This window comes from Lissotriton helveticus, chromosome 10, assembly GCF_964261635.1.
Source record: "Lissotriton helveticus chromosome 10, aLisHel1.1, whole genome shotgun sequence".
Taxonomy (NCBI): domain Eukaryota; kingdom Metazoa; phylum Chordata; class Amphibia; order Caudata; family Salamandridae; genus Lissotriton; species Lissotriton helveticus.
The window spans coordinates 314,743,504-314,760,580 of record NC_136071.1 but is presented as its reverse complement, the minus strand read 5'-3'; the positions used below and the strand labels follow the sequence as shown (position 1 = coordinate 314,760,580).

At 45.0% G+C, this 17,077-nt stretch overlaps 1 protein-coding gene across 1 annotated transcript in view; it reads left to right on the top strand.

The window, feature by feature from the left end:
• MYL3 (myosin light chain 3) overlaps positions 1-17,077 on the top strand; it is a 255,613-nt gene that overhangs the window by 98,391 nt on the left and 140,145 nt on the right. The window lies entirely within an intron of this gene.

Sequence of the window (17,077 nt, the reverse complement as noted above, 5' to 3'; positions counted from 1 at the left end):
ACGCTGAAAGTCGGCCCATTTTGCGCTCTAGCAGGGTCTTTTTGGAGCCTGTGCCTCTGAGCACTAGGATATCGCCAAGGGAACTGCCTGGAGATATCCAAGTGAGCATGTGGGTTTGGCCGGCTATCCAAGGCCGGCCGAACCCACATGCGCACTTTTAGTGCCTGCCTAACACCACTTCCCCTGCTGTGTGACGCTGTTGCATGGCTCTGCCCCGCCCCTAACTCGGCACACTGAAAGTAAAAATAAAATGACAATAAAATAGTTTTATTGTCATTTAATTTTAATTTTTACTGCTGCGTTTTAGCAGTGGGGCGACGCTCCTCCGCCATAGTGGAGGAGCAGCGCCTGATTCCTATTACCCCTATCCTCTGTCTGCGAGAGTCTGCATCAACCCCCGTTCACATAGGAATACAAGCTGTTCTTTCAAAGCAATGGGGCTACCTCCCTGCTATGATGGAGAGCAGAGAGCACGGCTTCTGGTGTGGTAAGCTGCAGAGGGTGGTGAGCGAAAATGGCATAGGACCAGGTAATGGAGTTTTTACATTATGGGATGGGTGTGGGTGGGTGTGTGTATAAGTGTGTTGTGGGATGGTGGCAGGACACCAGGTTTTTTTTTTCTAATATTGGATAGGACGAGAGAGTTATTTTAGGGTGGTGTAGGAGGGCACATGCAGACAAGCTATTTTTTGTTTTACTGTCTCGGTGGGGTAGTGGAGCGCGGTTTTCAAGTGTTTTTTTTTTACTTGGTATTGGGCGTTTTCAGATATTAGGGTGGATAAATGATGATGGAGGCTATTATCAAGGGTAGCGTGGGAGAGTGGTAGGATGAAGATTTTTGAATGTTTATTTTTGAAGGGGAAGAAATCATGAATACAGTGGAGGTGAGCCGCAGAACACTATGTTTGTATTTTATTTTAAACTATAGTAAGGTACAGTGGGCAGAAGAAGGTGAGGCCATGTAGTGCATGGCTTTCCAATGACTCAAGTTCCCATGTAAAGCCCATTCATAGAATCAGCTGCACAGTCAACAATCATTGGCAAAGCCAATAGGTCTCACCTATACAAGTGCTATTGGCTTTGGTAATCTGTTTCTGCCATGTTGTACACTACTGAACCTGCTGTTCAGCATGGGTAAAAATTAGTGGTGTGGGTGTCATAGACTGGATATGTTGGAGTAGAGTATCATGGAGTAGAGTAAGGTGAGTAGAGTGTTGTAGAGTTGAGTAGAGAGGAGTAGAGTATATTGGTTCAGTGGCAGAGAGAATTGTAATGTTCAGTGTCATAGATTGCAGAATCATAGAGTGGAGTGGCATAGAAAGGAGTGCCATAGAGTGGAGTGGGCTGGAATAGGGTGGAGGGGGATGGCGTGGATTGAGGTAGTAGGGTGGATTAGAGTAGAGGGGTGGGATTGGATTGGGGTAGAGGGGGTTGGATTGAGTGAAGTGTGCTAGATTGGAGTGAGTGAACTAGATGAGTGGATTAAATTGGGACTGGTGGATTGAAATGTGGAGGTGGATTGGGGTGGATTGGAGTTGGGTGGATTAGATTTGGGTGGAGTTGATTGAATTGGGTTGAATTGGATTAGAGTATGGTATTTTGGAGTGGAGTGGAAGGGGGCATTGGACCGGACAGGAGTGGGGAGGGTTAGATTAGAGTGGGGTGGATTGGATGGGAAAGGGGTGGATTGGACTGTAGCGGGGCAGTTTGGAGTGTGGTGGGCTGGATGATCAGATTGACTGAGGTGGACTGAACTGAGGTGGGGTGGATTGTATTTGCAGAGTAGAGTGGGATGGAGTAGAGTGGGTGGATTGGACTGCAGTGGAGTAGTGTGGATTGGAGTGGGGTGGAATAGATGGGGTGGATTAGATTGGGGTGGGGTGGATTGAAATGGGGGTGGATTGGGTTTGGGTGGGATGTATTGTAGTCGGGTGGATTGGAGTGGAGTGGGGTGGAATGGAGTGGGGTGGAATGGAGTGGGGTGAATTGGTTTGGTAAGTGATGGATTTGAGTGAAGTAGATTGGATTGCTGTGGGTGGATGGGATTGGAATGAGGTGGATTATATTGAGTAGGGTGGATTGGATTAGGGTGGGGTGGGGTGAAATGGATTGTGGTGGAGAGAATTGGGTTGATGTGGATTTGATTGTGGTCTGGTGGATTGGAGGGGGGGTTGGGTGGGAGTGGGGTAGATTTGATTTGGCTGGATCAGAGTGGATTGGATTGGGGTGGTTTGAAGTGGAGTGGATAGGACTAGGGTGAGGCGGATTGGATTGGGAGGGGGATTACATTGGAGTGGGGAGGATTGTTTTGAATTGGAGTTGGGCACATTGTTTTGAATTGAAGTGGGGCAGACTGTAGCGGTGCAGATTGGAGTGGGGCATATTGTTTTGGATTGAGAGGGGCAGATTGCTTTGGATTGAAGTGGTGAGAGTGGAGTGGAGCATGCTGTTTTGGATTGAAGTGAGGTAGATTGGAGTGCGGTAGACTGTTTTGGATTGAGTGGGGGTAGATTGGAGTGGACAGGCTGGAGTGGGGCAGACTGTTTTAGATTGGAGTGGGGCAGATTGTTTTGTATTGGAGTGGGCCAGATTGGAGTGGGGCAGCTTTTTTTGGATTGGAGTGGTGCAAATTGGAGAAGGGCATATTGTTTTGGAATGGAGAGGGGCACATTGGAGTGGGCCAGATTGTTTTGGATTGGAGTGAGGTATTTTTTTGGACTGGCATGGGGCAGATTGTTTTCGATTGATATGGGCAGATTGTTTTTAATTGAGTGGGGCAGATTGCTGTGGAGCTGGTTGGACTAAGGCCGATTGTTTTGGATTGAAGAGGGGTGGATTGGGGAGGGAGTGGAATGGGGTGGATTTGGGAAGGATTGGGGTGGGGTGGGGTGAATTGGGATGGAGTGGGTTGGTTGGGGGTGAAATGGATTGCATTGGAATGGAGTGGGAAGAATTGGAGAGGGATGGATTGAGTAGGGCAGATTAAGAATACATGACAAAATAAAAAAAAGCTTAACTATAGAAAATACATCTTTGGAATTTTGTTTGTCCTGCTGGGCACGTTTCTGCCAGTCACACACCTTCTGTTTGCTGGGCAAGAAAAGTTAAACAGAACAAAATCGTACCTCAATCACGTCAAGAGCAGTGGACAGACACTAATTAAGTGCTTGGTCCCTGCTCCACAGAGAGGAACGGATATGATGACAAGCCTGCCTTGACATATTATGGGGCTGTAAAGAAAAGTACCATGCTACCAACAAATGGTTAATAACAGGCAGGTTCCAATCCCTTTTAAGTATACAACAGTGTCTTGCAAGCAAGACAAATGCGCACGCACATGCTCTCGCAGGCTTGACACTAAAAAATAGTTGGGGGTGCAACAACACCGGTATTGAAAGCACCCCATCAGTAGTTTTAAATATACAGGAATTCATTCAGCATCAATTAAGGACACTCAGAAATTAATCGAGAATGATGTTCACAGTTTTACATTTTACTGGTTTGGCACAGAAAACGTAGTATTTGCTTGGTTGGTTCCATCACCTGGAAGATTATGCAATGTTAGTGGAATGCAAATATTTAAACTTATCAAAAACAAAATTATTCCTCTCTCTCTCAGATCTATTCCTGACCTTTTTTACTTCAGGAAAACTCTTGAAACCTGGTTATATATTCATTAAATCATCTTCTCATTACACCTTGGCATTTTCCCTTTGGTTAGTGCCAGTATACCTATTTTAGGAAACCCCTGTGCTTTATAAATAGCTCAATCAATCAATCAATTATGATTGTCAAGCCTCAGTCAGCTCAAGTATTTTTCCTCTTCAATTCGTGCCAGTATAAAAATATTAGCCTCTTCTTCACACAGAATCACAGTTGTTAGCAATATTGATACACTTTTATTGTGAAAAACCTCTTAGAAAACTAGCCTTCCTCATACTTTCTGAAAGCAACTTTAAAGCCTACAGACATGGATAGCCAGCCCATTGTGAGCCAGCTCAGGGGGAAAAGTCAGAAATATCTCTTATGCCTTATATATGGCACATACCTGCCCTTTTCCCAGTGAGGCAGCGCAGTGCAGCCCAATGACACGTATTCATAAATTTGCCCCTCAGTTTGTAATTTTGTTACTGCTTAGTTTAAACTAACCAGTGCAGCAATCAGTGCTTGGCTGAGGCCATCTGGTATAACATTTAAAATAGAATGGTTTTGACTCAACTGTTAAATTGCTCCTTACATGACGGCTCTGAAATAATTTAAAAAATTGCCATCTCCTAAAATAGCCACTGTTTTATTTGTATTAGGCATAAAAACGACTGAGTATAAAAATGGGTGAATCTGGGACACTTACATGGAGTTTCATGTGGTTTTCAGCCTTGATGAGCAGACTTCTCTATTGGCTCCAATGGATTTGAGAATGCTGGCAACTCACCAAGTCTGCCAATGGCTGCAACCAGTTACTGGAACTTTGTACTGCCTTCAGTCAGGACAGAACCAGATCTTCAAGAGAAGGTGTTGAAAATTCGATTTTCCATCTTTTTTTTAATTTCAAGTATTTTATTGATTTTATATTCAAGGACATGAGCATTTCTGTTACAGGATTAGCCATACGTGGCTTGTATGACAGTGTTTACAATTGCTTCAACACATGTGGTTGGCTATCCCCACCTGACTTAGTGAGAGAAAGAAAGAAGGAAAAAAAGAAAGTGAAAGATAGAGAAAGCTGAAGAGAAGGACACAAGAGAGGTTCTGTATCTGTGAGACTTATAATCGCCTGACCAAGCCGCCACATCACTGGATTGTTTGTGGCGATCTGGGCAGTCGAGTCAGTCCAACCGATCTTTAGGGCCAAAGTGATAGCGCTCATTACGTTCCTTTATTACACCTACTGGGGGTCGGGGGATCAGGGGGTTTATCACTGGGAAGACTTGGGGGCATATTACCAAGGGCCATTATTGCTGCTTTAGCGAGACTTTTTCCCGCTAAAACGGCGATAATTTTATCGCCCTATTACCAAGCTGTCGCTAACACCAGTTAGCGACAGCTTGTAGGCGATAGCAGGCATTTTGGGGCCCGCTTTGCATGTCAGCGATAATTATCGCTAATGACATGCAAAGTGGGCGTGCCAAAATGTCTGCGACTGAAAACAGTCGCTGCAATCGCTATCGCCTATGATGAACACAGGCTTAGTTTGGGAAATATTCGCGCTAAGCGCAAATATCTCCAAAAGCTAACGCCTACCCTGATCAGTTCTTAGCCATGTTATCCAATGAGAGGTTGATAACATGGCTAAGAGCATTGTCACAGTAATGCCTGAATATCGCTGTATTGACAGCGATATTCACGCATTTCGCCTGTTTTTTATCACTTCTGAGATAAACCTTGCAAGGTATCTCAGCGATAAAAATAGGTGAAGGGCGGCGATAGAAATATTACCGCTAAGCCAACTTAGCGATAATTATCGCTAGTTGTTGGTAATATGCCCTTCGGTTACCTGTGGGGATTCATGGGGGTTCGTAAGAATCTAGGTATGTGTTGACATCTCCGTTCACCTGAAAGACCTGCACTGGCTCCCCGCCAACAAAAGAATAACGTTCCGTCTCCTCTCCCACGCACACAAAGCCCTCTACGAACTTGGACCGGATTGCCTCAACACACGCCTTTCCTTCTACACCCCCACCCGCCAGCTGCGGTCGTCCAACCAAGCCACCGTCCCGCGCATCCACAAAGCCACCATGGGGGGAAGATCCTTCTCCTACTTAGCGGCCAAAACCTGGAATTCCCTTCCCATCCACCTCCGCCTCACTCAAAACCACTTAGCCTTCAGAAAACAGCTTAAAACCTGGATATTCGATAAGTAAACCTCCCCCCTTCCCCAAGCGCCTTGAGACCCTCTGGGTATGTAGTGCGCTATATAAATTTTGACTTGACTTGACTTGACTTGAGTGATTTCCACATCCCCCTGGCTGCTTGTCTCCATCTTTATCTGAACAAATACAGCCCATTACCCTCCGTGCTATGCTGTCTCCATCTTCCCTACACTTCTTCAAAGATTGTCTACTTTTCTTTTACACTGGTATTTTCTGCAGTAATTCCATTGTATGATGTCTAGTTATTTGTAAAGTGCAGTTATACCTCCTGGGATAGTGCAGCACTATATAAAATTGAAATTACACTGAAATAATAATATAAAAGTCTTTCCGATCCGCGGACGCCTTAATAAACCTCTCCTGGGAACCGCTGACAGGCAGATGCATTTTCAGACAATCTGTAAAAGGGGTGCACTGCATGTTCCAGACCTATCTGTGATGGGTTTAAAAAAAGCATGGGGATGTTGAAAGAGTTGTTCTAAAAGTTATAAAACCATTATTTGGCTACATTGATTTGGTGGGCTTTCTATTTCCTTTTAATGTTTGATCTTGTTTTGCTTCTGGGCGCATGAGTCACCTTTACTTTTTCAAAGCCCAACCAGAATTGTTTTGCAATGCAACCTCAAAGAATGAATGTAAAATAAAAGTCATATGGTAAAACAGCCAGAGGTCAGAACCTAACATGACGATCCAGGCAACACTGTTGTTTTAATTAGTTACATCTCTATAAAAGAAAAGATTTAAGGTCGCTTTCAGACACGTTACACCACAGTGCATTAGACAGGCTGACCCTGTACCCATTCTCAGACAGTGTACAGAATGTAAGTGCAAGAACTTGAGTTATTGGTTGAGGGGGATGAAACCCTACACAAGCAGCAAGCACAATTCTGGTCAGGGTGAAACATAAACAAATCCCAAATTAACCTGTGCTTAACCCTTCGGTATTTTAGCGCAAAAGTAGTTAGACTTAACTTAGAGGCAATGTGTAATACAGTTACACAGCACTTCAGACAGTAATAAAGTGAAAATACAACACAAGGAAAATCCCACACCAATTCAGATAAATAGAGTAAACTGTAATAAATTATTTACCAGAACTACAAAAGTCCAGTCAGTACAACCAGAGAAATGCAATTTTAAAGATTTAGGTCAAAACAGTGCTTAGAAGCAGAAAGTGTCAACTGTGGGTATCTGGTTGTCCTGGGCCAGGGCAAAGTCACAAGTTCAGGCCCACCATGATAGAGTGTGGACCGGATACAGGGACCAAGTAACGCCTGCTAAACAGAGTGCCTTAAATCCTGTTTGTGGAGAGTTGCGAGTCCCTGTGTCAAGGATGCATCGCACAGCAGCAGTTCCAAGGTATCTGTGGGGTTGTGAAGCCGAGTCCTGCATCATCATTGGGGTCGATGAGGGATTTGCGATATGAAGACCTGCATTGAGGATACGTTGCATAGCAGTGGTTCTGAGGTAGCTACAGACTATGATGTGGGGTCCTGCATCAGGGATGCTTCATGCAGAGGTGGTTCTAAAGCGTCGTGGAGAAGATGCATTGTCCTGCATCAGTTCTGTCCACATGACTAGTGCTGGGCTGGCAGAGCATCTTGAGGCCTACTTCCAAGGATCCAGGACTGGAATAGAACCACCTGGGGGCAAGATTCACAGCAGAGTGAGTACAGGTGCAGGGTTCAAGGTGGGCAGAGCCTTTTCTGTCCTTAAGGCTCTGATCAAGAGGCCACCGAACTAGACCTTGGAGTCATTCTGGTGGTCTTGGGTTCAAGATGCCGGTCCAATCTGTGTTTTAGCATTTCATATACAGACCCTGGGTGCCTGTAGTAACACTTTACTAGGGACTTACAAGTAAATTAAATGTGCCAATTGGATGTAAGCCAATTTTGTCATGTTTAAAGGAGAGAGCACAAGCACTTTAGCACTGGTTAGCAGTGGTGAAGTGCTCAGAGTCCTAAAAGCAAACACAAATGGGTTCAGAAAACAGGAGGGGGGAGCCAATATGTTTGGGCATGGCCCTGCAGAAATATCCAAGATCAACACAGACCCTCCTCCAGGCTCCAGCCAAAAGCCGGGTAAATGAATCAATACCTTAATGGGCTTCCCTGCGTAGGTGCTAGACCATGGACAATATTTAATTAAAGCAGGTGTTCAGGAGCACAAACTGGTAATTGTGGGTATCTGGTCACACCCACACCATACCAGAACAAAGTAACAAGTTCAGGCTGACCATGATAAATACAGGGACTGACTTAGGCCCGCTGAACAAAGTACCTTAAATCCTGGGTGTAGATCATTGCTAGATCCCATGTGGAGGAACTATCACTTTTTGGCCATTTTGTGGAAGCTGCAGGGCTGTGATGCAATGTCCTGCGTCGTCATCGAGGATGCCGACGAAGAGGGTTTGTGATGCGAATTCCTGTGTTGAGGATTTGTCATGCAGAATCGGTTACTAGGAAGCTGCAGGGCTACGATGCGTAGTCCTGCATCATCGTTATGCATGGCAGGGGGTGGCATTTACATGTGGTAAATAAATATTAATTTACATTAAAAAAAATCCTAGACAGTCACTGGAAAAAACAGAGGAAAAAGTAATGTTATGGTTAGATGAATTTTTCAGTGTCAGCATTAATGTTTGACAAAAAAAACCACAGAAATTAAACAATTTTAGTTAGCAGCGCTATTACTTGCGCTCCCACCATGCACTTCTGATGACCTCTAATGCAACGTTACTCATAACGTGTTCTATGACATCATTTGTGACATCACTGATGACATCTCGAATAACATCATTGATGACATCACTGAAATTCCACTACCAACAGCCTTCTCTTGCTACCATACCTATGTCACATTTGTCCCTCTTGGTGCCAGACTGTATCATACTTTCTGTAAAAATTCACCATAAGAAACTCTTATTTTTTTTACTGACCTCTCCACATCTAAGGCTCCTTCTCCCTCTCAACACCCTTGATCCACTTTGTTCCTCATTTTGGACTTATCGTCACTTCAAAAACAGAGATCACACCGTTTATCAAATGAGGTAATCCGTCTCGTGCTCATCTGGCCTGTTAACATGTGTATTTGGAAAGCGCAGATTCACCCAAGGGCATATTGGCGCTGAATAGCAGATGTTTGCAGTTACCCAACTCAGTGGTACTCATTTTATTGACCTCACAAGGACGAAAGGGTGCGTGGACCCACCAGGATTTTAACCTCTGACCACAGGCCTAAACAGTGGACGCATTAGTCCACTAAGGCACCACACCCGCCCTGTTCAGCTCAAACACCATCAAAGTGCTTGTTCTTCAATTAAGTTTCATTTGCTTTGATTCCCTTTTAATTTGCTCCATTTTTTCTAGCACATAAAGTTAGTGCTTTTATAACGGGAATGGTAATACCAGTGCTAAATTTAAGACACATGGTGGCGCTGTTTGACTAATTTGAGAGATCAGCACAAGAGTTGTTTATTAATTCAATATACATTAAAAATTGCTAGTGCCTGCAAACAAAGCCATTCATGTAGCTTTGAGGGCCTGGAAATGTCCAAAATGTCACACTTGTAGGTGTATGATGAGTAGTAGTTGTGTTAAGAGTGTCACTTGCAGCGCTGGTAGGGGCAATGGGTGCTGCAAGCCACAGAGGCCTCATGATGAGGCCCCTGGCACTTATTTGTTGACATATTAAGCACTGGGTAATACCAATGCCCAAAAAAAATCATTACTCCCCTCCACTCACTCTAACTACCACCCAATATCTCTCATTCCCCTTTTTCTCAAAAATACTTGAATACCTTATTTTCATTGCCTTACTCTGCATCTATCCTAGCTCAACCTGCTCATTCCCATTTAATCAGACATCTGCGCACTCCACTCTACGCAAACTGTACTTTTAAATGTAACCATCGTCATCATAACATTTCATAGCATTCTATCCTGATACTCCATTATCTATCCTCCTCGTTTGACAAAGCTGATCACCTAGCTCCACATTCCTCCCTCTGCTACCTAGGTAGCTGTGACTCTGCGCTCAAATGGTTCTTCTACTGCCCCCTGGATGGATATTGTTCAGTTTGTGGAATTCCTATAACTCTTATCCACTGCTTTATCATTAAGGAGGCCCTAAAGTGTCAGTCTTCCATCCACTCTTTTTTACTTTAAATACCATCCTAGTTTGCCATATCATTGCCCTTTTTGGTTTCTTGTGCCATTACTGCACTGATGACATCCACATATCTTTGTTCTTTCCAACTTTCTTGTTTCTCCTCCAATCATGCATATCAATTTGTCTAACTTCTATCACCATAAGGCTGGCTAGTTGCTTATGGTTTAGCACCTGACTATATTTTATTACCACTCTGAGCCACAATAATCTCACCCTCATCTTACAACCTTCCAGTCAGAATCTTCTATTTTCATCCAAACCTCCATGTGACACCTCTAGATTCTGGTTCTTCTACCTACTCAGTTCCCTTCACTGGAACTCACTTTTCCAAGTCATCAGGGTCAGCCTCTCCATTCAAGAAATTAATATACCTTTAAGGGATCATCTCTTGGAATTAGAGGCACCTGTTAATTTTGCCATGTTATCACCACCACAACCATCAAGCATTGCATTGATGTAGGTATTATTAGTGTTGCAAGCATGTCTATGTGTATTTGCATTTGTACCTCGTACTCACGAACAGCCTCAGTTACTTTCATCACATACTCGCATGTTGGTTTTCTGTTACATAGTCATCTATCTTAGTTGCTCTGTATATCATCATTGCTCCATTATACATCATTTCTGTTTGAAATATCACGATGATAAAATTATAAAATAAATAAACAAATACATACATGAATATACCCTTGACTACCTTTCAGGTGCATTTCATTATTGTTGGAATGAAAGACAAGCAATTCTATTTGAATCTGCAGCCCTTGTGCTATTGATAAGGTTTTCCATTAGTCTACTTGCAGCTTTGGTGGAGCACTCTATAGGATACGCTATGGCAGGGGTCTCCAACCTTTTCTGTCATAAGAGCTCCTTAGGTATAATGAAAATCATTCCAAGCTATTAATATTATTAATTCCATCATGACCACATCCTATAAGACTACATTAGTGGCCACCCCACGTAAGATTACCAACAGTGATCCCCTGAGTGTATCATGCAGGGCTGCCAGATATATTTTTTTATATACAATAAAGAATTTCGGAAATAAAAAAATTTAAAAAAAGGCTTAATCAGTTTGGAATGTCTGTACACGAATAATGCATTAGGGCTATAGATGCAATGCCCCGGGCACCAATGTAATATTGATAATATATTTTCCCAGTGCCGAATGATTAATGTCTCAGACATGAGCTTTGTACGTTATTACTGATGAGCACGAGAGCGAGTGCAGCTGATATCATGGACTAACAGCCAGGAAGAGGGCGGAATTAGTACACTCATGGAGATTAGTACGAGGAGATCAGATTTCTGGCAGTGACTGATTTCAAAAGGTAAAATAGCTATGGACATGGACAAGGAGGGTATATGAGTGGGTAGGGGAAGGGGTTGTGGAATATGGAAGGATTAAGAGTGGGGGAAAGGGAATTTTGAGGAATGAGTGTTAGGACATTCTTTTTTGTGTTAACAGTATTTTTAGAGCAATCACAGTTCTGGGTGGAGTAAGGTGAGGCACAGGGGCATAATTCATCAGCATTTAAATTATGTTGGATGAGAATCAGGGACAAATAGGTGGTTATGTGTGTTTTTTGTAGTTAACATTTTGGTTTTAAACATCAAATATTGTTCATAATCAAGTGATTAGCTAAGCTGTTCATTGTATTTGTTTTAGCAACCCCTGACGAAGAGCCAAGAGGGCTCGAAATGCATTGGGTATTTACATGCCGAGTCAACTTCTAATTGAGATTGATCTGTACATACCGGTGTAAAAAGCCTGGTGTGGCGTGCAGCTGGTATTGAAAGAGTTTAATAAAGATTGCAGATTCAATCGCACTGTCTCCTTTGTGATGAAGAGAAACAGCATATTGACATAATAATGGACAACAAAAAGGTTATGGGGTTGCAAGAGTTTACATTGGAGTCTTTGGATTAATGGAACATATTGGCGGGAACGATTCCTACTTTCTTGCAGTGCGACAGGAGTGCTCTTTTTTAATAAACATTTAGAAAGTTAGCATTTTCTTGTCCCAACCATTTTGTGCCTGCATCTTGAGTCATGGTTCACATGACTAGGTGTATCTGGAAGTTGTTTTTGTGTTTTGCACCCAGACAGTGAGACAAAGGGGAAATTGGTGTTGGCAGGATGGGCCCTCTCTTCCTCAATGAGAGATAGGAGCTATCATCTACCACACTTGCATATCACAAAGCCTCTGCCTGAGCACACTAACAGAGGGTTTGCCACTACTCCTTTGTGCCCCGACACAAGATGGGTCCAGGGCAGGGTAGCATAAAATTCCAAGCAGTTGTGGGGGTGGACCTCTAGAAGCTTCTCTTACCTCAAAGTTGGCACCAAGTATACATTTGGACACTCAGACCCAACTGTTCAGTACACCCCTGGACCTATGGAAGACTCAGAATGACTGCTGTGCTGTTCTGCAAGAAGAACTACTTACCTGCTGCCCTGCTGCCTTGCTGTCATCATGCTTGAGAGAGAAGGACTGAATCTGCATCTTAAATCAATTACCCCTCACCAAGCATGGTCAAAAGCCATGTTCAGTATGGTGTTGGCTGCCTTTGGGGGGGGTTTGGCCACAGGGCCTGGCCTACAGCCAACCTCTGGCATGCATCCAACCCCACACTGCACATAGTCTTTGGATGTGCACAGTGAGGGGTTGGTCACATGGCTAAGCCTGCTGCAGCCCGAGTGGCCAACCCCCCCAAAGGCATCTAACACCACACTACACACAGCCTCTGGCCATGCATGGTGGAGGTTGGCCACAGGACCTGGCCGGAGGAACCCCATCACCTAGTTTCTTTTTTAATGAAATGGGGAGGGGGCATGAACCCCGTCCCCAAGCCCCTTTAGGCCCTGGGGACTCCATTCTGCATATGTATATATATATATATATATATATATATATATATATATATATATATATATATATATATATATATCAATGCTCGAAGGTGTCCACCTTTGAGTAGCACGCGAACAGCAGCTTGGTTTATGTATAGGTGAGGATGGGGATCCACTCGTAGATGCCGCTCCGTACGGGATCTGCCCAACGCGTTTCGAAGCTCCATTTGCTTCTCTTCAGGGGCTTTAACGGAAGCGGTGTGCGCAACCGCTGACCCACTTCCCCATTTTATATATAACACACCCACCGATGGGAGGCTCAAATGAGACTGTGCATTCTGGGAAGTGTGGTCCGGGAAGAACACAATCAAGTCCTGTATGGACTCCACAAGTGGGCCCGTCCTCGATTCCAAGTACGACTGCTGCTTCACTTTAGTGACCCCCAGGGTGCCGGGGTGGTGCATACTCCGCGGCTGGACGGCCGCGTATAAATCAATGCTCAAAGGTGTCCACCTTTGAGTAGCATGCGAACAGCAGCTTGGTTTATGTATAGGTGAGGATGGGGATCCACTCGTAGACGCCGCTCCGTACGGGATCTGCCCGACGCGTTTCGAAGCTCCATTTGCTTCTCTTCAGGGGCTTTAACGGAAGCGGTGTGCGCAACCGCCGACCCACTTCCCCATTTTATATATAACACACCCACGATGGGTGTGTTATATATATAAATTCTTTTGTTACTAAGATGCTCCCAATAAAGATCAGAAGCTGAATCTCATTTTGCTCGTGGGCTCCTCTGTTACAGGCAACTTTTCGAGTTGGATGTTAAGGCGGCCTGCCTGAGCCACGGAGCTAGCCCTGGGGCTGTGTTCAGCCCACCTACGGAGACACTTAATACGCCACCGATTTGGGGAGCAAGGAGCAGTTATTGGGAGATAAGAGACAGCTACGACATTGAGGTGTTCTGCCGCACATCCCACTGGGGTTACACATTTATTTTATTTTACAGTCTTCAAGGTCACGCAACTCACTGAAGTAAAAGACGGCACTACAGAGACCATCAGGCCACTGAGGTGGACACGCCCACTGAGGCGGGGTATAATTACCATGTGGAAGCAATCAAAATGCTATGCCTTTGAAGATGTCTGAGCCTCTGAGAAAGTGTTCATCACGAAACGCGCAAGGCTGGACTAATATGCTGCTGTTGCTGTATTTGCATCCATTTCCTGGCTGCTCCCAATAAATATCAGAAGCTGAATATCACTTTGCTCGTGGGCTCCTCTGTTACAGGCAACTTTTCGAGTTGGATGTTAAGGCGGCCTGCCTGAGCCGAGAGCTAGCCCTGGGGCTGTGTTCAGCCCACCTACGGAGACGCTTAATACGCCACCGATTTGGGGAGCAAGGAGCAGTTATTGGGAGATAAGAGACAGCTACGACATTGAGGTGTTCTGCCACACATCCCACTGGAGTTACACATTTATTTTATTTTACAGTCTTCAAGGTCACGCAACTCACTGAAGTAAAAGACGGCACTACAGAGACCATCAGGCCACTGAGGTGGCCACACCGACTGAGGCGGGGTATAATTACCATGTGGAAGCAATCAAAATGCTGTGCCTTTGAAGATGTCCGAGCCTCTGAGGAAGAGTACATCATGAAACGCGTAAGGCTGGAGTAATATGCTGCTGTTGCTGTATTTGCATCCATTTCGTGGCTGCTCCCAATAAAGATCAGAAGCTGAATCTCACTTTGCTCGTGGGCTCCTCTGTTACAGGCAACTTTTTGAGTTGGATATATATATATATATATATATATATATATATATATCAAATCGTTTGAAGGTTACCCATTTGCACAGGGCCACAGGAAGACTTTTCGGTTACACTTCAATTTTAATGGCAGCAGGCATGCGTAAGACCTCACAGCAGTCCCCTTCGATAAAATTCTTAGCCTTTAGCCTGACGCGTTTCAGGAATCCGCTTTCCTTTCTGCAGAGGCATAGTTTCTGGCTTTGATGAGCTCATTTTCTTGCACACGTGATTTTTAAACTCAACACCTGTCCTAGTGGGCGTGGCCCTTCAAACATGGCCTTCTGGGTGTTGTAGTTCACTTTTGCATTTTACCCATGTGGGTGTTTTCATCATGTCCAAATTCAAAACATTGTTTTTCCACAGTGGGTGGAAGCGGGATAGTTGTGGTCTCACACTCTGCTTTGTTGCTGTCATTATGTGAAGGCGAGCATCCTCCCGCATAAGGTGCCAGCCGCTTCCTTCTCCATGATCAGACCCCTTTCGGGGTTTGAAGAGATCCGCTTTTCGCGATGGGCCTCCGTACACGACCGAGGTCAGCTGTAAATATCAAATCGTTTGCAGGTTAGCCATTTGCACAGGGCCACAGGAAGACTGTTCGGTTACACTTCAATTTTAATGGCAGCAGGCATGCGTAAGACCTCACAGCAGTCCCCTTCGATAAAATTCTTAGCCTTTAGCCTGACGCGTTTCAGGAATCCGCTTTCCTTTCTTCAGAGGCTGTGTCTGCTGTGGGTTTCTTCAGTAGGGCGTTGATCTCGGCGTGCTTCCAGCTCTCTGGGAAGGTGGCGGACGCAAGGGAGTTGTTTATGACGTTCCGTAGGTGGGGAGCGATGATGGTGTCGGCTTTGTTGAAGATGTGGTGAGGGCATGGGTCGGAGGGAGAGCCGGAGTGGATGGTGTTCATAGCGTGGACGGTGTCTTCGGTGCTAATTGGAGTCAAAGCGCTGAGCGTGGTTGTAGGGGGCTGACACGAGTTTTACTCTCATTAGAGCTCTTCAGAGAGGTATAGCTTTGTCCAGACACAAGGGAGCACCCAGTCAAAACAATACCCTTTCTGCCATAGAGGGACGCATAAATTATGCAAAAAAGAAGTATTCAAAGAAATGTAGGACCATTAAGGGCACAATTGTGAATAATTTGAAATTTTTATTGATTATGAAAGGATTATCATACATTTCTTGCAAGCAAAATGAAAATGAAAAATGAATATGAAAACCTCATGATTAAGTAATGATGGTGGAATGAAATGCTCTACTTTCCTCAACTTAAAACGTGCCATGGGCGCGTTTGCACAGTGGTGAAGAGAGGGGGTGGGGCCTGAGGTGACATGTGTGCAAACACACCCTGTGGTGTGTTTTAAGTTGAGGAATTAATTCCTCTTCAATCCTGAAGATCCCTGGGGGCCAACTAGCCCACCAGGTACCTCCAGTAAGCGCCACGGAGCTGCAATGCAGAGTGTTGTAAAAAGGGGCGTGGCCTCTGAACACCTCTCTGCAACGCAGCTCTCTTGGCCTCCAGGGACCATCAGGATTGAGGAGGAATGAATTCTCCAATTCAAAACGCACCACGGGCCTGTTTGCAGACATGTCACTTCAGGCCATGCCCCCTTCCTTCACCACTGTGCAAACGCACACAGTGGCGCATTTCAAGTTGGGGAATAAACTTTATTTTAATACTGAGGGCCCCTGAGGGCCAACTAGCCCACCAGGTATCTCCAGTATGCGCCAGGGAGCTGGGTTGCAGGCAGGTGTTCAGAGGCCAAGCCCCATTTTACAACACTCAGCAACACAGGTCCATGGTGCTTACTGGAGGTACCTAGTGGGCTAGTTTGACCCTAGGGACCGTTAGGATTCAAGGGGACTTAATCTCCCAACTTAGAACCACCACAGGGTGTGTTTACACAGTCGTGAAAGGATTGAGGAGGAATGAATTCTCCAATTCAGAACGCACCACGGGCCTGTTTGCAGACATGTCACTTCAGGCCATGCCCCCTTCCTTCACCACTGTGCAAACGCACACCGTGGCGCATTTCAAGTTGGGGAATAAACTTTCTTTTAATACTGAGGGCCCCTGAGGGCCAACTAGCCCACCGGGTATCTCCAGTATGCGCCAGGGAGCTGGGTTGCAGGCAGGTGTTCAGAGGCCAAGCCCCATTTTACAACACTCAGCAACACAGGTCCATGGTGCTTACTGGAGGTACCTAGTGGGCTAGTTTGACCCTAGGGACCCTTAGGATTCAAGGGGACTTAATCTCCCAACTTAGAATCACCACAGGGTGTGTTTACACAGTCGTGAAGGGAGGGGACGGGGCCTGAGGTGACGTGTGCAAACACGCCGTGTGGCTTGTCTTAAGTTGGAGAATTAATTCCCCTTGAATC